Source organism: Salvia splendens, chromosome 6 (genome assembly GCF_004379255.2).
Source record: "Salvia splendens isolate huo1 chromosome 6, SspV2, whole genome shotgun sequence".
Taxonomy (NCBI): Eukaryota; Viridiplantae; Streptophyta; class Magnoliopsida; order Lamiales; family Lamiaceae; genus Salvia; species Salvia splendens.
In genome coordinates this window covers 15,001,285-15,018,894 of record NC_056037.1, presented here as the reverse complement: position 1 = coordinate 15,018,894, position 17,610 = coordinate 15,001,285, and the positions used below count along the sequence as shown (strand labels likewise).

Below are 17,610 nucleotides of genomic sequence, written 5' to 3'. Positions count from 1 at the left end.
TCGTCCTCGGGATCGGGCTCGTGGGGAGGCTCGGACACACTTATGGTGGCGTACATGACCGCCACAATGGCGGACACTTCCCGATTCTCGTACGCCCAATTCACGGCCTGGTGGAACGGAATTGTGTATATGGCAGCACAACTTGGCCTTCCGACTCCCCCTCAACCTCGACCGCCTCCGGAGGATGATTCGCCGGCGGAGTAGTTTTTTTATTTTCCCACGTTTAATTGTGTGTTTTTTATTTTGTGTTTTTTATTTTTTTAGGATTTTAATTGTGTGCTTTTTTTATTTTTTTTAAGTTTAAGTTGAATTTTTTTTTAATGTTGTGTGTTTTTTAATAAAGTGTGTTTGTTTTTTATTAAAGTGTGTTTATTTAAATTGAATTGGGTTGGAAATAAAAAAAAATGAAATTGAATGAATAGTAATTTAAGGAACGGTTAAGGAACGAAGGGTTGCAGGTTCAGTTCCTTAGTTAAGGAATGGAGTAAAAAAGTACAGTGGGGCCCTCAAATAGTGGTTTAAGGAACGGTATAGGAACAGCGTTGTGGATGGCCTAATGATGCAAGTAAAAACAGTTAACAATTTTGTAATAATGGATATGAGTAAAAGATAAATCTCAATTAAAAAAACAAGAGGGACCGACTATGTTATGTTGAAATTAGTTTAAATATAATTGTTGGTTCACTATTTAAATCCTCTCAGAGCATTCATAATGGGACGTCCGATAGCACGCCCGATGCGTGCCATCGTCCACCCCATTGTGGGTGCCCGCCATCGTTTGGGCCCTACGCCCACGCCCGATGCATCGTCCGCGGTTGAAGCGCGGACGATGGCCTATCTTCCCCGCCATTGTGGGCTCGGCGGACGATAGGCTATCGTCCGCGCCATCGGGCGCCCCATTGCGGGATCGGCGGACGATGGTCGCGGACGATGCCACGCGTTTTTTAATTTTTGTATAAATACCCCTACCCCACCTTCATTTGTAACGTTTAATTTTCACGATTTCACTCTCGAAACTCACATTTTTATTATTTCGACGAAATAGATGCAAGTCCCAACAGTCCAATGTTTGGGAAGGCATGTTGGCCGAGTACAGAACCCGATGAATATCGGCCGTTCGACGCCAACACACAATACGATCCCGAATTCAGTACGGAATCGTACGGTTTGGATGACATGGAGTCGTCTCCAAACCGACCTGTCGCCCCCTCCCGCCGCCGCCGACGCCACCCCATCCGCCGCCGCCGCGGCTTCCGCCCCCGTCAAAAAGAAGCGGAACCGGCAACGCGCGTACAAGTTGCCACCTCCTGGAACTTGTGAAGAGTACGCCCCCGGTCGTACGAACTACCAGCCGGATGAAACCCTCGTATTGGCGAGGTGTTGGGTGGATATATCGGAGGACCCGATATTCGCGAACAACCAGAGGCAGCAGGCGTACTGGGAGCGCATCGCCGAGCGCGTACAAGCGCCAACGGGAGCAGCTCCACAAGCACTGGGACCAGATGAAGAGGCAAATCAACCTGTTCTCGTCGGAGTACAAGAAGTGCGCGAGGGGTGCAGGGGAGTGGTGAGAGCTTGTGCGACGTGCGCGCTAAAGCGCTGTTGTCGTACCAGTCCATGTACGGCGAATTCAAGCACGAGGCCATTTGGGCGCTCTTGAGGGACAAGCAGAAGTTCCAAGGCGAGATTCTGCACACCTGGGTGACAAAGAGGACGAAGACTACCGAAGCTAGTGGTTACACGAGCAGCGAAAGCGGAACTCGTCCGGTGGACCTCAACCGGATGTACGAGGACATTGAGAGTTCCGGCACACCGATGTCCTCCCTGCGTCCCATAGGCATCAAGGCTGCGAAGGCCAAGGGGAAGGCGGAGGCGACATCATCCTCGACCGCCGCGTATGAGTCGTTGGCAACAACCTCGATGGCGAAGACGTTGTTGCAGACGCACAAGGCCCTCAAGAAGTGTACGAACCCCGCCGAAGACGAAATTCTCCGGGGGTTGATCGATGAGTTGCGCCGGAAGTTGGGAATTGCGTAGATTAGCCAACTTGAATCGTGTAACTTTTGTGTAATTATTAATGCAATATTCGCCGATTTTTGGTTACTCGTTGTGTTTTTAAATTAGTTTGCATTATATATTTGAAAACATTTAAATTAATTAACAGAACAATATTAAAACATATAGGGCGCGCCTTAGAGTGTCCCATTACAAGTAAGTGGGTAGGAGGATAAGAGCATCCACTACGCGTCCCGCGCGCGGGTCGCGTTCCGTCTCGGAGGGACGGTTCCGCCGCGGGACGCGTTGCAACGTTCGTCCTGTCCCGTAGCCCGTCCCGTAGCCCGTATCCGCGAGACAAGGGATGCGCCGGCCCGTCACGCGCCCGGGTGACGTGGCGCGCCCCCGATGCATGCGTGACGCCCACTCGCTGGCCCGCGAGTGGGCGTCGTCACGGATGATGCAATAAATCAATTTTTTTAAAAAAATCGAATTTAAAAAAAATACTCTTTATTTATAAAAATTGTTTTTATATTTAAAACCAATTTTTACAAATAATTAAATACAAGAAATTCGTAATAGCCCACATATATTTGATGAGCTTGCGAATTTATGAAACTCATTATAGGTTGCTTCTCTTTTATAGAGACAACCTTGAATGTTTTATGTTCCACTTTTGATGTGAGACAAAGTCATTCTTGGTTGCTTCTCTTTTATAGAGACAACCTTGAATGTTTTATGTTCCACTTTAGATGTGGGACAAAGTCATTCTTGGATGCTTCTCTTTTATAGAGACAACCTTGAATGTTTTATGTTCCACTTTCGATGTGGGACAAAGTCATTCTTGGTTGCTTCTCTTTTATAGAGACAACCTTGAATGCTTTATGTTTCACTTTCGATGTGGGATAAAATCATTCTTGGTTGTTCTTCTTTTATAGAGACATCCTTGAATGTTTTATGTTTCACTTTCGATGTGGGACAAAATCATTCTTGGTTGTTTCTCTTTTATAGAGACATCCAAGAATGATTTTGTCACACATCGAAAGTGAAACATAAAACATTCAAGGATGTCCATATAAAATTGTATTTTAAATTATGTCATTTTTATTTTTTAAGATTTTAATTATGTTTTTTTTAAAATTTTAAGTTGTATTTTTATTTTATGTTGTAATGTTGTTTTAATTTTAATGAATTGTGTTTGTTTAAATTGAATTGAGTTGGAAAAAAAATGAAATTGAATGAATAGTAATTAAGGGACGGAATAAGGGACGGTTAAGGGATGGAGCGTTGCAGGTTCCGTCCCTTAGTTAAGGGATGGAGGAAAAAAGGACAGTGGGACCCTCAAATAGTGGTCAAATAGTAGTTAAGGGACGGTATAGAGACAGCGTAGTGGATGACCTAAAACTGCTGACGTGGCGCGCCATAGGGCGCCCAGTGTGGATGCTCTCATTAATTCACATATTGGCCATCAAATAGGTCGTGACTGGTTCAACAGTCTAATACTACTACATAGAGGATAACAAACAAATTACTGGTATTAAATATTGTAATCCCTTAATATTTCCGTCAAAAGTCTGGAGATTATAGAAATGAGAAATCTAATTAAAAATGACTTCAAATAAAGCGTATATTACTATTTTCTGACTAAATCTTCGAATTAATTAAAACAAAAATCCCTGTCAGTTTCGAGGACATATGCGTCAATTTCTAAATTGTGCTCCTCCACTTCCTGCATTACTTTACTTGGAGAATTTTGACTTCCTGCAATTCTGCTCTCCTCTCTCTCTCTCTCTCCCTACATCTCCCTCTCCCTCTCCCTCTTAGATGCTGCTGACAGAAACGCGGACTATAGCTAAATATATTTGGAATTTTGCTGTGAGTCTCTCCTTTTGATCTAGTTGTCTATACTTAGGCATCTGAATTCAGTATCTCTTTCATTTGATTGCCTGTGATTTACTTTGCTTCTCTCTCTGTTAATGAATTTTATTGTTAGATTCTATGGTAGTTATTTTACACTTGTGTTCTGCAATTTCCTGAAGACTTACTTGATAAGGTTTCCGCAAAATTCGATAGTTGCCGAGCTGACTTTATTCAGAAGATGAATTTACAGCTGTGGTCGATTTTCCCTTTTCAGGTATGATGGAGAAGCAGTTATATATATGTTGTAGGCTTAATTGAAACGCTTGTTAATCGAGAGAATTTGTGGGATACTGAATGTTGAGGCACTTTATACGCAGGGAACAAAAACTCTTATGAGAATTGGCTTTAGGCGAAATTGATGTCCTTAGAGATATGGATTCTCTCGACCTAGACAAATTGTTTTCTTAGTTATTATATTGGCTAGATTTCGGGAGTGTTCTTTATAGCAAACTTCGGGAGACTTGTTCTATAATTTGATCTTGGATTTTGGAAGACATGGAGTTGATGAGGGAATAGTAGTGCATTGTTGCATGTTCTAAGTTCTAAGTTCAGTTTTTCACTTTTTGGATTGTTAATTGCATTAGGATTTTTTTACTTTCACACTGAGCTATTCCAATTAATTTATGGAGTAAGCAATTTTAATAATAACTTTGATGCTCGATTATGAAATGAGCTTGGTCATAAACGCCTTCTTATGTGCAATAGAACAAAATTAAAATGTAATTCATTCCTATAGCACACCAGAGTTTTTTGAGCGTGTAATACCTTATTCAGACTTCTTATGTCTATCTATTCTGCTTGCAGTCAAATTTGATTTAATTGTACAAAATGTTCGATTGTGGGCCAAAGACTCAATACATCACCGGGCAGCGGGACAAGTTTGTAAGGTATCCTTTTCACTTGCTTATATTATTCTTGAATTGTAAAAGTAATCTGATTTGGTGGCTTCACGTTAGACTGCTTATGCTAGAGATGCTTTCCTGAGAAAGTGGAGTTTTGAGTAAATTTAATCTTTAAATTTCTTTCAAAGGTGGACATTTCTTTCGATCATGAACATACAATAACTAAATGCTCTCATCAGTGCACTTGGGACAAAGTACTAGATGTTGTTTCACTGTCTTTTACCGGGAAGGTGTTTATGAATGTTTTTTCTTTCTTATTTTTTATATTAGATTGGATGACTTGGATTCCAGAGTCTCATCCCCATCTACTTCAGTTGCTGCAAACAAATGCGGCTTGAGTATCGATGGTTTGGGCCGTGGTAATCATCTGCTCCATCAAAGTCCTTTAACAGAGGAATGAAGAAAGGATCTCAAGGTCTAAAATCTATTGGTCGGTCCCTTGGTTTTGGTGTCTCTCGAGCAGTTTTCCCAGAGGACCTCAAGGTGTCAGAGAAGAGGATTTTTGACCCCCAAGACAAACTCCTTACCCTTTGGAACAAGCTTTTTGTGATGTCATGTATTCTGGGAGTATCTGTAGATCCTCTGTTTTTCTTTCTCCCAGTTTTTAATAAATCAGAAAAATGCCTGGACATAGATAGGAAATTGGCCATCACGGCTACAACACTGCGCACAATTGTTGATGCTTTCTATCTTATTCACATGGTTCTCCAATTCCGGACTGCTTATATTGCCCCATCATCCCGTGTGTTTGGGCGAGGTGAACTTGTAATTGATCCTGGACAAATTGCTAAGCGGTACTTGAAGTGCTATTTCATCATTGATTTCCTTGCTGTGCTTCCCCTTCCACAGGTTAGAGAAATTGCATTCTTATTTGTCTTTTGAATTGTGTTACTGTATCTTTTGTCTTAATCCTTCCTAAAACATAAAATGGCCTTTTATTTACTGATCTGTTGGTGGAATTTTGAACAGTTAGATGATGTCTACTTTCTAATTAGGTTTTAGAATAGCTATAATTAGGTTTTAGAATAGCTATAATCTAACCAGAACAGAATGCTTTTGAAACACAATATTCTGAACATTGCTACCAATGTGGGGTGATTAATATATTGCTGCTTTTCTTCGGCTTATTTCTCCTTTTAATTTTCCTAGTTTTTTTCAGTAAGACATCTTTTAATTAGATACATGAATCGTATATGCTGGCTGTAGCTTTTGCAGCCATGGAATCAAGGGAGTATATGATCTCTATTTAGTTATTTACTTGCTACTTTAGTGTTTGAGCTTTTCATTTTTTTTGTTTGGAATAAGTATATCTATTTAAATGGTTCTACATTGTAGTTGTTCCTTAGAATTTATTTAAAATTTCTAAACATCATTTTCTTGGATATATGCAGATTGTTGTCTGGAGATTTCTGCAGAGGTCAAATGGATCAGATGTGCTGGCTACAAAGCAAGCATTATTTTTCATCATTTTGCTCCAATATATTCCTAGATTCACCCGAATTATGCCGCTCACTTCAGAATTAAAAAGAACTTCTGGTGTCTTTGCTGAAACTGCATGGGCTGGTGCAGTGTCCTACTTGCTGCTGTACATGCTTGCCAGTCACGTAAGCATTCTTATAAACTGTTGTATGGCATCATTCTTGCAGCAATACAATGTTATGATTTCCAAAATATCCGTCTTGGACATCCATATCTTTGAACTTTGCATTAGGATGTAGTGACTCCTCAAGCATGAAACTTAAGACTGGTTATCATGGCCTAGCATCCACAAAGATTTTAGTCTCCCCATGTGATGCTATGTTCATAATCTGCAGTGCATATAACTGACTCCTCCTTGTTGCCTGTCAGTGAGTGCCCACTTGGGCCTGGATCCAATCCAAAATGAGAACTGTGATTCTCCAAGTGTTATTCTGCATGATTTTTTTGGAGAACTTCTATTCGTTGCACAGGATAGATTTAATTCTTTAACGATCAATTGTTAAGATGTCTTTTTACATCGGTCTCGGGTCTGTTTAATAATATCATCCATGGATTATGAAACTCTAGCACATTTGGCGAAGAAGATTTGTCTGGAATTACTGCTCTTACCATTTGCTACAAGTCTAAATGGTGGATATCTTTTGTTATCTATATTGTAATATAGCGATATTCAACAAGCCTACCATTCTCCTACAGAAATTAACTGTATACAGACCAATCATGATATGCTGGTATACTCAATATGATAGGCTCTGTTTTTTTATGGGAAATAATAATAATAAGAGAACATATTCTGTCTTGTCTTCTTTGCAGATAGTTGGGGCTTTCTGGTACTTGTTATCTGTGGAGCGAAATGATACATGCTGGCAAAAAGCTTGCAAACATGAAGAAAACAACTGTACCACTGCTTTCTTATATTGTGGAAATCAAGATATGGCTAATTATAATATCTGGAGGAACATTAGTGAGGGAGTTTTGAGCTCAGCGTGCCCTGTGGATGATGAAGCCAATGTTCCATTTGATTTTGGTATTTTCAGGCAGGCTTTGGCATCTGAGATAGTTTCATCGAGAAAGTTTTTATCAAAATATTGTTACTGTTTATGGTGGGGGCTGCAGAATCTGAGGTAAAGAAACTTTTTCATAAGGTCACCTGATCATATATGTGAATGGTATAATGTTGGGTCACCACTATATGTTTATCAGATATGGAGCATCTAGAGAGGCCTTTGTAGTTAACAATTTAGCTTTACCAATTAAGAGTTTTCTTACTCTTCTGCCTGCTCTTTTTTCCTATAAGTTGCTTGAAGCTTTTCTACATACACCTACGCATGTCACTGATAATTGTATTTCATGGATATTTGAAATCAAAATAATACGGTCAGATAATCAAGGTATCCTCAAATGTGGTGCTTAAGCAATTTAAAGACATAAATCTTCTTCTTACCCGCAGTACTCTTGGACAAGGACTACAAACCAGCACTTACCCTGGAGAGTCTATATTCAGCATTGCTCTAGCCATCTTTGGACTCATTCTTTTTGCACTTTTGATTGGGAATATGCAGGTAAATGGTGATATGTTACATATGCGAGTATTTTCCTCACCCTCCTCTGTCCAACTTGTTATTGATGTAACAATCTTCTTCTTCTTCTCCTCGGTATTAAGTGAAATAACACGTACTCCCTCCATCCCATTACTCATGACACATATTCCTTTTTGGGCTGTCCTTTATAATATGATTATGATTCTTTATAAGACATCTTTGTTCCTCACATGACATTAAACAATGTAGTATATATTCCTCACATTACTTTTCAACTCCTATATACCCGTGCCCAAATGAAATGTTTTATAAATAATGGGACAGTGGGAATAGTAATTTAGGACATTTCTATGCCGAATAATGAAAACAGATTTGATATGCATGAGTGTCTTTAAGCCCAAGTGGAGGTCATACGATCCTCTGCTGTTTGTGTCTTTTATGTTTTATTTTTTATTATTGGGTATCTATCATTATTGACTCTTTATTCAATGTATCATTATGAAAAATAATTTTGTGATCTGTAGATTCTGCACTATGCAAATCTTAGATATGTAAATGCCTCAACTTTTTAGCTGCTTTGCTCTTTTCACAGACATACCTTCAGTCGCTCACAATCCGCCTTGAAGAGATGAGAGTTAAAAGGCGTGACTCGGAGCAATGGATGCATCATCGCTTGCTCCCACCAGACCTCAGAGAGCGGGTTAGACGCTATGATCAGTACAAGTGGTTGGAGACACGTGGTGTGGACGAGCATAGCTTGGTCGAGAGTTTACCAAAAGATCTCAGAAGAGACATAAAACGCCATCTTTGTTTGGCATTAGTCAAGAGGGTAAACTTCATATTAAAAGTTGCTTCTGAGTGCCTTAGAATTCTGTAGCTATAAATATTGACACAAATTTGACAGGTCCCACTCTTTGAGAATATGGATGAGAGATTGCTTGATGCCATCTGTGAGAGGCTGAAACCTTGTCTGTACACCGAACGCACTTACATCGTACGTGAGGGCGATCCGGTCGACGAGATGATATTTCTCATACGCGGCCGCCTCGAGAGCGTAACCACCGATGGTGGAAGAAGTGGGTTTTTCAACCGTAGTTTACTCAAAGAAGGAGATTTCTGTGGTGAGGAGCTTCTGACGTGGGCGCTGGATCCGAAGTCTGGTTCCAACCTGCCATCCTCCACTCGGACCGTGAAGGCGCTGACCGAAGTGGAGGCTTTTGCACTGACAGCCGACGAGCTGAAATTCGTTGCCAGTCAATTCAGAAGGCTCCATAGCCGACAGGTCCAGCACACCTTCCGTTTCTACTCTCAGCAGTGGCGCACATGGGCTGCCTGCTTCATTCAAGCAGCATGGCGACGCTACTCCAAGAGAAAACTCCTCGAGCTGCAGAGAAAGAAGGAAGAAGAGGAGGCGGGATTAGCCAGGGAGAGCAGCAATGCTGGCAGTGGCTCATACAGCATCGGTGCCACTTTCTTGGCTACCAAGTTCGCTGCAAACGCAATGCGTGGGGTTCACAGAAATCGGAACCTCAAGAGCGCCCGGGAGTTGGTCAAGTTACAAAAGCCACCGGAGCCTGATTTTACTGCCGATGCAGATTAGGTGTAATTTTCTGACTTAAAAATGGGACTCCTACAGCAATATTGGGGAGTTCCCAAGTTTATATTTGTGCACTACAATATTTTACTGCTATTCTGAGATGACAGAATTATGTTTACATCAACCATTTCTTAAGGAATGTGTAAATTTATCATTTAGGTAACAAACCGATGCGCATTATTTACAGAACTCAAAATGCATGGGCTTGAGCCCGTCCATGCGGAACGAGACAGTTGCAAGCCATGGTGCAGGCCGTCGTCTCATGCCACTCTCGGCCGGCTCACATATTTAAACAGAACGCGTGTAAATATATGGAATTAATTAGTTTGCAAATTATGACAAAACTCGTTAATAGGGAAAATATGGCTCTGTATGGTTTTCAAGACGGTTTTCTGCAGTTTCGACTGCAAATTCTTGGATGTTAACATTTTACTTAAATCAATCTTGCAAAAAAGTATCTACGTAATAAAACTACAAGAATTACTCCAAAATCATCCAAAAATGAATACACAAACCGAGAATAATATTACAGATTCAATCAATACAGCTAGTATGAAAAACAATGCCGTAAAACTATAATCACTATAATATGAGAAGCCAGAAGGAAGTGATCTAGTCTATCTTGACCGATGAGTAGATGAGTCTCGTGAACCAGAAGCAGGCGTAGAAACCAATTGTACCAGTCAACACGAAGAACGCGTATGAACCAATCAACATATAGCCGAAGTAAAGGATGCCCGAGACAGGTTTTGTTATGTTGAGCTTTGTGAAGAAGTAGAATGCCGCAAAGAGGAATAGGTATAAAGCTGAGGAACCTGACGTAAGGTAAGATCTCCACCACCACAAGTAGTCCTCGCTGCACAGTTCGAAATAGCATAGCACGACAGTGATCTCAGCACAGGTCACAATCAAGATGAGGAACACGAGGAAAAGGAAACCGAAAATGTAGTAAAACTGCTGCAGCCATATAGAAGTCAGGATGAAGAACAGCTCGATGAATACTGCACCAAACGGGAGGATGCCTCCAATTAAGATAGAGAAGAACGGGTTCATGTACCAGGCCTGCTCGGGTATCTGCCTTGGAATTTTATTGGTTTTCACTGGAGCCTCAATGGCTGGCTTTCTAAAGCCTACGTAGCTACCTACAAACACAAGTGGAACTGAAATTCCAAACCACATGAGCACCAATACAAACATAGTACCGAATGGCACAGCTCCTGAGGATTTCTCACCCCAAATCAGCGCATTCACAACGAAGAAAATAGCAAAGACAATTCCAGGGAACATAAAAGCTGTTTGAAGAGTAATTTTCTTCCACTCTGCTCCTTTGAACATCTTGTAGAGACGGGCAGAGGCATATCCTGCCAAAATTCCCATGAGCACCCAAAGAAGAAGCATCGCTGTCATCAGCCCTCCTCGGTTAGAGGAAGCCCAGTGCTGCGAAAATCATGGTCACCAGTATCATCCCGAGAAACTGTACCCCAGTACCAACATAAACACAGAGCAAATCTGAGTTCGTTGGAAGCCTGAAAACATCTCCATGAACTAATTTCCACCCAGTCTCTTCTTGAGCTTCTTCCTGAGTCTCCAACTGGTTGTACCTAGAGATGTCACGATAAAGAGTCCGCAGCATAATCATAGCCACCATTCCCGAGAGAAAGAGAACAATCATCAAAGAATTGACAATAGAGAACCGATGGATTTGATCAGCCATGTAAAGATATGTATCCCATCTAGATGCCCACTTGACTTCACTTTCCTACAACAAGGAGTACAGTGAAGCAATGCATCATGTAATCAATTCCTACTTATCGACAAAAAGAGTATTCCACCCATATCAAGAAAGAAAGCTTTACCTGAAAATCCACATCATAAGTAAATATGATTTCCTTATCGTCAGCCACATGTGGAGTGTTGGAGTTAGTTACTGTCCGTTTCGCATGAGGATCACATGTTGTCAGTCGTGTTTTACTGTCATCCCATTTACCATCATATCCATGCTTAATACTGAATACAATCCAAGATTAGTAATGTTAGAAAAAGCAGAAAAATACTGTTACCTTGAAAATCAGTAACATATTACCTGAAATGTTTGGCTTCAAAACCCACAATTCTTGCAGCATCAGTTTCTTCATCCTTATGATACTTCACTGTAAATGCCAAGTGATTGTAGATAAAATACCTCTCATCTTTACTCTGGTAAAACAGGGAAAATACAAGAAATCAAAATCTAACTTGCAGTCTGAAAAGGAAGTTCTACTAAACAAAATCAATCTATACTTACTCCAGCATATTGTGCTTTAAAACCAACTGGAAAACCATGCTGATAAACCAGGGCATCCGTATCAGGTCTTCTAAAAGGTACAACAAGGGGGAGATTATCCAAAATCCTACAAAAGAAACCGCAGAAACCGATAGTTATTTTATATGACCTGATATGGAACGACAAAAAATTCTTTCAAGATTGGCTTACATGTTCACTCGATATTCATCATCAATCTTTTCTTTGAACTGTTTTACGTCTTTGTTGTTAAGTGTAACATGACAAACAACATTGCACATCTGCGGTTCTCGCATTTTAAACTACACGTATGAACTCAATGAGTAGTTGAATCACAAAAATAATAACTAAACGATAGGATTACACTTGGTCTGGAATGAATAAAATACGATAATTTCAAAAGAGGCCAAAAGAAACACAAACCTCATAAGGAGAGTTCTCAATGCGATCACCACGAAGGACTTCCCCAAGATTCTCAGCACTGTCTTCAATTTTCTTTGGTTTACAGTAAGGAAGGGAATAATAGGCATAAGGAAGTTGAGTTTTTACAGAGGCCAATTTATTCACTTTCACCTTCAGAAGATCACCCTACACAAAAGAGAAACCACATCAAGCAATTCACATCATACAAATCACACTATATTAAAAGGCACAAGTATTAGTTAGATGGTATAGTACATGAGGAAATGCTCAGTAACATTGGAAGGACTTGGAAAGACGAAAGCGCGATTAGAATGCAGATCAACTTATATGGAATGATAACCGAACCGGTCGGATCGGTTAGCAAATATCGTTGCCACTTAATCAATGCAGTCTTGGTCTCGCTCTTTCTTCCTTACCAAAGTAATTTGTAAACTCCCAATTTTGCACAACTTTAACAGTAAAGCGACAAGTTCGGGGTCGATCCCACAGAGAAGTTGGTGTGTTGAGTGTGTGAGTAGTGAACAGGGGGATTGGCTGCTGCCACGCTTAAACTTGGGAGTTTTTAACTAATGTTTTTACTCTAGGCAGAATTAAACTAGCTAGCTTGGTCAACGGAGATTTAACTACTGTGTCAAGTAAATTGCAGGTAACAGCGGAAAAGTAAATGCGAGGATGAAAACGAAATAACTTTGATTAAACTAAACTGAGAGTAATACAGCGTGAAATTAAAACTAAGCTAATACTTCGGAAAATAAGAAAGCAAGTAAAACCGAGAAGAATCTCGGCAGGTAATTTAGGAATACGCCCACAGAAAACAAGTATTCTGCAGCGCTTCTTTAATTCCCCTTTCTAACTACGCATTACTTTATCTAAGCTAAGCTATTCTAGAGAACTGAATTAAGCTAAACTAAGCTAAAGTAGACGGAAAGTAAATGATTTGTTTTTCTTGTGATGGCACACCCTCTATTTATAAGCTCGATTCGGCCTCCAGCTGGATAACGATCCTGACAGGGAATATTCGCTCATGCTGAGAATGAGCGGCTCATTGATTGCTACGTGCCTTTCTTCTAGAATGACGACACTTTTGAGTAACAGATTCATGATTCAGGTCCGTCCTTCGTCTCATAAGCTAGCACGTGTCCCATTCTAAAACGTTGTCCTTGATAACAGAATGGTGCGCCACATCCTGTTGGGTTGCGATGCCGCTGATCTCACACACGTAATCGAGAAAATAAAGCACGCAAACGATATAACGTGGTTCGGTGATAAACCACCTACGTCCACGGAGAAGATGACCGGAATCTTATTGATGAACTCTTTACAATTACAATGAACTCACACTCACACTCTACCGCTCACAACCGCTCGCTATCTTGAGAATTAATCTCTCTGGGTGTGTGTGTATATGGTGTAATTCTGCTACTTCACTACTGAGCTCTATCGAGCTATTTATACAAGATGCAATCAAGAAATAAAATCCAACTAACTCTATTTCCCAAAGTTAGTTATAACCGCTACTCGGCTCAAAACCGAACTCCCTTCTCGGCTCAAAACCGAACTCCCTTCTCGGCTCAAAAACCGAACTCCCTTTCTCGGCTAGCTCAAAGCCGAGCTTCATTTCTTGATCTCTTCTTTGAGCTGCAGAGGCTCCACCACTCGATCAAATCAGTAGTTTGCATGGACACACTTTCACAAATCTCCACCTTGTCCTTGCAAAACTCCATCAATATCTAGATTCCCTTCTCAATCCTGTTCCATACTTCAACATTCCACAATTTCCACCAACTTCAAGCAATGCTTAAACTTCAAAGTTGGCAGTGACTTGGTTAACATGTCTGAGGCATTTTCTTCAGTGGGAACCTTCACCACATTGATCTTCCCACTCTGAATTTCGTCTCTGATGAAGTGCCTCCTTACATCGATATGTTTAGATCTCTCATGGAACATTTGGTGCTTGGCTAAGCATGTGGCTGAATTGCTGTCACAATTAATCATTACTGCTCCCAGCTCTATCCCCAGATCTTGTAAGATTCCTTGTAGCCATTTTCCCTCCTTTGCGGCCTCTGTTAGTGCAATATATTCTACCTCAGTTGTGGACAATGCGACCACCGGTTGTAGATTCGACTTCCAACTAATGGCTGTACCAAACAAAGTGAATATGTAGCCGCTTTGGGACTTCCTATTATCCAAGTTGGCCGCATAATCAGAATCACAGTAGCCTACAAGAATCTCATCTTTCTCAGACCATGCTTTTCCACCAAATCTCAAACCAATCATAACAGATCCTCCCAAATATTTCAAGATCCATTTCAGAGCCATCCAGTGTTCTCTACCCGGATCAGCCATGTACCTGCTAGCCACGCTTATAGCATGAGCCACATCCGGCCTTGTACATATCATCAAGTACATTATGCTTCCCACTATATTCGCATATGGTATCGCACTCATTTCCCTTCTGATTTCATCGGTTTTAGGCGCCTGTTCTTTGCTCAACTTAAAATGGCCTGCTAATGGAGTAGAGACTGCCTTTGCATTTGTCACCTGATATTTCCTTATCACTTTCTTGATGTACTCAGCTTGCACAAGCCTCAGTTCCTTCTTCTTCCTATTTCTGACAATGTCCATGCCTAGGATTCGTTTTGCCTCCCCAAGATCCTTCATCTCAAACTTTTGTTTAAGCTCATCTTTTACAATCTGCAATTCACTCAAGCTTGATCCAGCTAGTAGAATATCATCTACATACAGTAACAGGTAGGCTATTATCAAATCTCCACTTCTCTTGACATATACACAGCTATCAAAGCTGGATCTCTCAAACTCCATCAGCTCCATTTGCTCATGGAACTTCTTGTTCCACTGCCTACTGCTCTGCTTGAGCCCGTATAGGCTTTTCTTAAGTAAGCAAACCTTCTTTTCTTCTCCAGGCCTTTCAAAACCCTTAGGCTGCATCATATAGATCGTCTCCTCTAGATCCCCATGTAAAAAAGCTGTTTTTACATCGAGTTGATGCAGCTCCCAATCAAAATGAGCTGTCAAGGCCAATAAGATCCGAATGGAGGTGTGTTTTACCACTGGAGAGAACACCTCAGTGTAGTCAATACCTTCTACTTGTGTGAATCCTCTAGCTACCAACCTTGCCTTAAAACGTATGCTTTCAACTTCCCCAACTTCAACCTTCTTCTTAAATAGCCACTTGCAACTTATGAGTTTCTGAGTCCCTGGGTCATTCACCAAAATCCAAGTCCCATTTCTCAACAAGGACTCTATTTCTTCTTCCATGGCTCTGATCCACTTCTGACTTTCCTTGCAATTTATGGCTTCTTCATAGGTTGAAGGCTCTGAGAACATGAGCACCTCTGCTACACAAAGAGCAAAGAAGCTCATATCATAATCTGAAAACCTGCTGGGCAAGCCTGCATTCCTCCTTGGATTTCTTCTGTTTCCTTGATTTGATGGATCTCCACCGCTTGTGTTTTCATCTGACTGAGAACTGGAAGCTCCACCTTCTTCTTGGTGTTCAGAGATTTCAACATCCTCATCAGCATCAGACCAAGCAGATTTCTCATCAAACTCAAACTCTTGTATGCTAGAGCTACTGTCACCACCAGGGGGTGCTCTACTTTTCTTGAATGGCATTTCTCCTTCATCGAACACTACATCTCTACTCACAATGATATTCTGACCCCCTTCATCCATATTCCATAACCTATACCCCTTCACTCCATCTTGGTATCCCAACATCACACATTTTCTTGCTCTTGGTTCCAACTTATTCTGCTTGATATGTGCATAAGCCGCACACCCAAAAATCTTCAAGCCTGAGTAGTCTCCCAAAGTTCCATACCATCTCTGATCAGGAGTCTCATTAGAAATTGATGAAGAGGGGCATTTGTTAATCAGATCAGCTGCAGTAGAAACAGCCTCTGCCCAAAATTTCTTTGGCATTCCAGAGTAGAACAACATGCATCTCACTCTTTCTAGCAACGTCCTGTTCATCCTCTCTGCCAGCCCGTTCTGTTGAGGGTTCCTTGGCACGGTCCTATGCCTTCTTATCCCTTTCATTTTACAGAAGCTATCAAACTCAGTAGATAAGAACTCCATCCCATTATCAGTTCTTAAGTACTTCAGCACTGACCCTCTCTCATTTTCAAATCTAGTATGCCATTCTCTAAACCTCTCAAATGCTTGAGACTTCTCTTTGAGGATGTAAACCCATACCTTTCTTGAATAGTCATCTATAATAGATATGAAATACTTACCTCCACCTATGGATTCTGCTGGAGAAGGCCCCCATAAGTCACTGTGAGCATATACAAAGGGAGCTGTTGTAGTGTGCTTTCCACCAGAGAATGGTAGCCTTTTTGCCTTTCCAAGAATACAAGACTCACATTTGTTGAGCCTCTCTGATGTCCCCAGCCTCATTACACCCAGCTTAGCAAGCTCCTTGATGCCTTTTTCCCCCACATGCCCAAGTCTAGCATGCCACAGATCCAGGCTCTCTGACTGAGTAACATTTGCTGCATTGATCACGGTTTCACCCACCAAGTAATACAGGCTATTCTTTCTTTTGGCCTCCATGACTATTCTGGGACCCTTTGTCACCCTGAGCACTCCGTTACTGGACTCAAACCTGTAGCCCTTGGACTCCAGCAGCCCTAAAGAAATCAAGTTTCTCTTGATCTGAGGTATGAACCTCACTTCTGTGAGAGTTTTTACACTACCATCACTCACCTTCAGCTTGATTTCTCCAATCCCTCTAACATCACATGTCTGATCATTCCCCAACATTACTGATCCTGTGTGTGCTGTCAACTTTTGAAACCAGGATCTGTGGGAGCATATATGAAAGGAGCAACCCGAGTCCATGATCCAACATTCTTCAATTCTTGCCCCTGAGAGTATATTCAAGGCCTCATTGGCCTCCACTTCCTGAGCAAGATCTGCAGTATTTGAACCTGCATTGATCGCTTGTTCTTGCTTCCTTTTCCAAGCAAAACATGCCTTCTTCAAGTGACCCGGCTTTCTGCAATAGTAGCAGCTTCTAGTCTCCCTCTCTCCCTCAGCCTTATCTTTGTTTTGTTTCTTCTTGTTGAAAACTTTCTTGTTCTGACCCTTCTTCAAGAAAAGACTCTCAGCCACTGGATCATTTTGTCTAGTAGAAGTGGAATAATCATTCTTCTGCGATTCCTTCATTTTCAGAGCAGAATGAATTTCTTCATATGTAACCTTGGACTCTCTTCCAAGTAACACCGCATCCTTGAAGTGTTCAAAACTCTTAGGAAGCGAATTCAGCAGCATCAAGGCTTTATCTTCATCCTTGATCATTTCATCGATATTTTCCAAATCATCTACACACTTACCAAATTCTTCAAGTTGCTCTGTAATTCCTCTCGCATCTGAGAATCTGAATGCAAGGAGTTTCTGCTTCAGGTGTAAACGATTTGTAATGGACTTGGTCATGTACAATGACTC

At 41.1% G+C, this 17,610-nt stretch overlaps 2 pseudogenes; one reads left to right on the top strand and one right to left on the bottom strand.

Annotated features, from left to right (window-relative positions):
• The first annotated feature begins 3,715 nt into the window (after window positions 1-3,715).
• LOC121808544 lies at window positions 3,716-9,601 on the top strand (annotated as a pseudogene).
• A 353-nt stretch (window positions 9,602-9,954) lies between these two features.
• Window positions 9,955-12,306, bottom strand: LOC121806893 (annotated as a pseudogene).
• Between the last annotated feature and the right edge of the window lie 5,304 nt (window positions 12,307-17,610).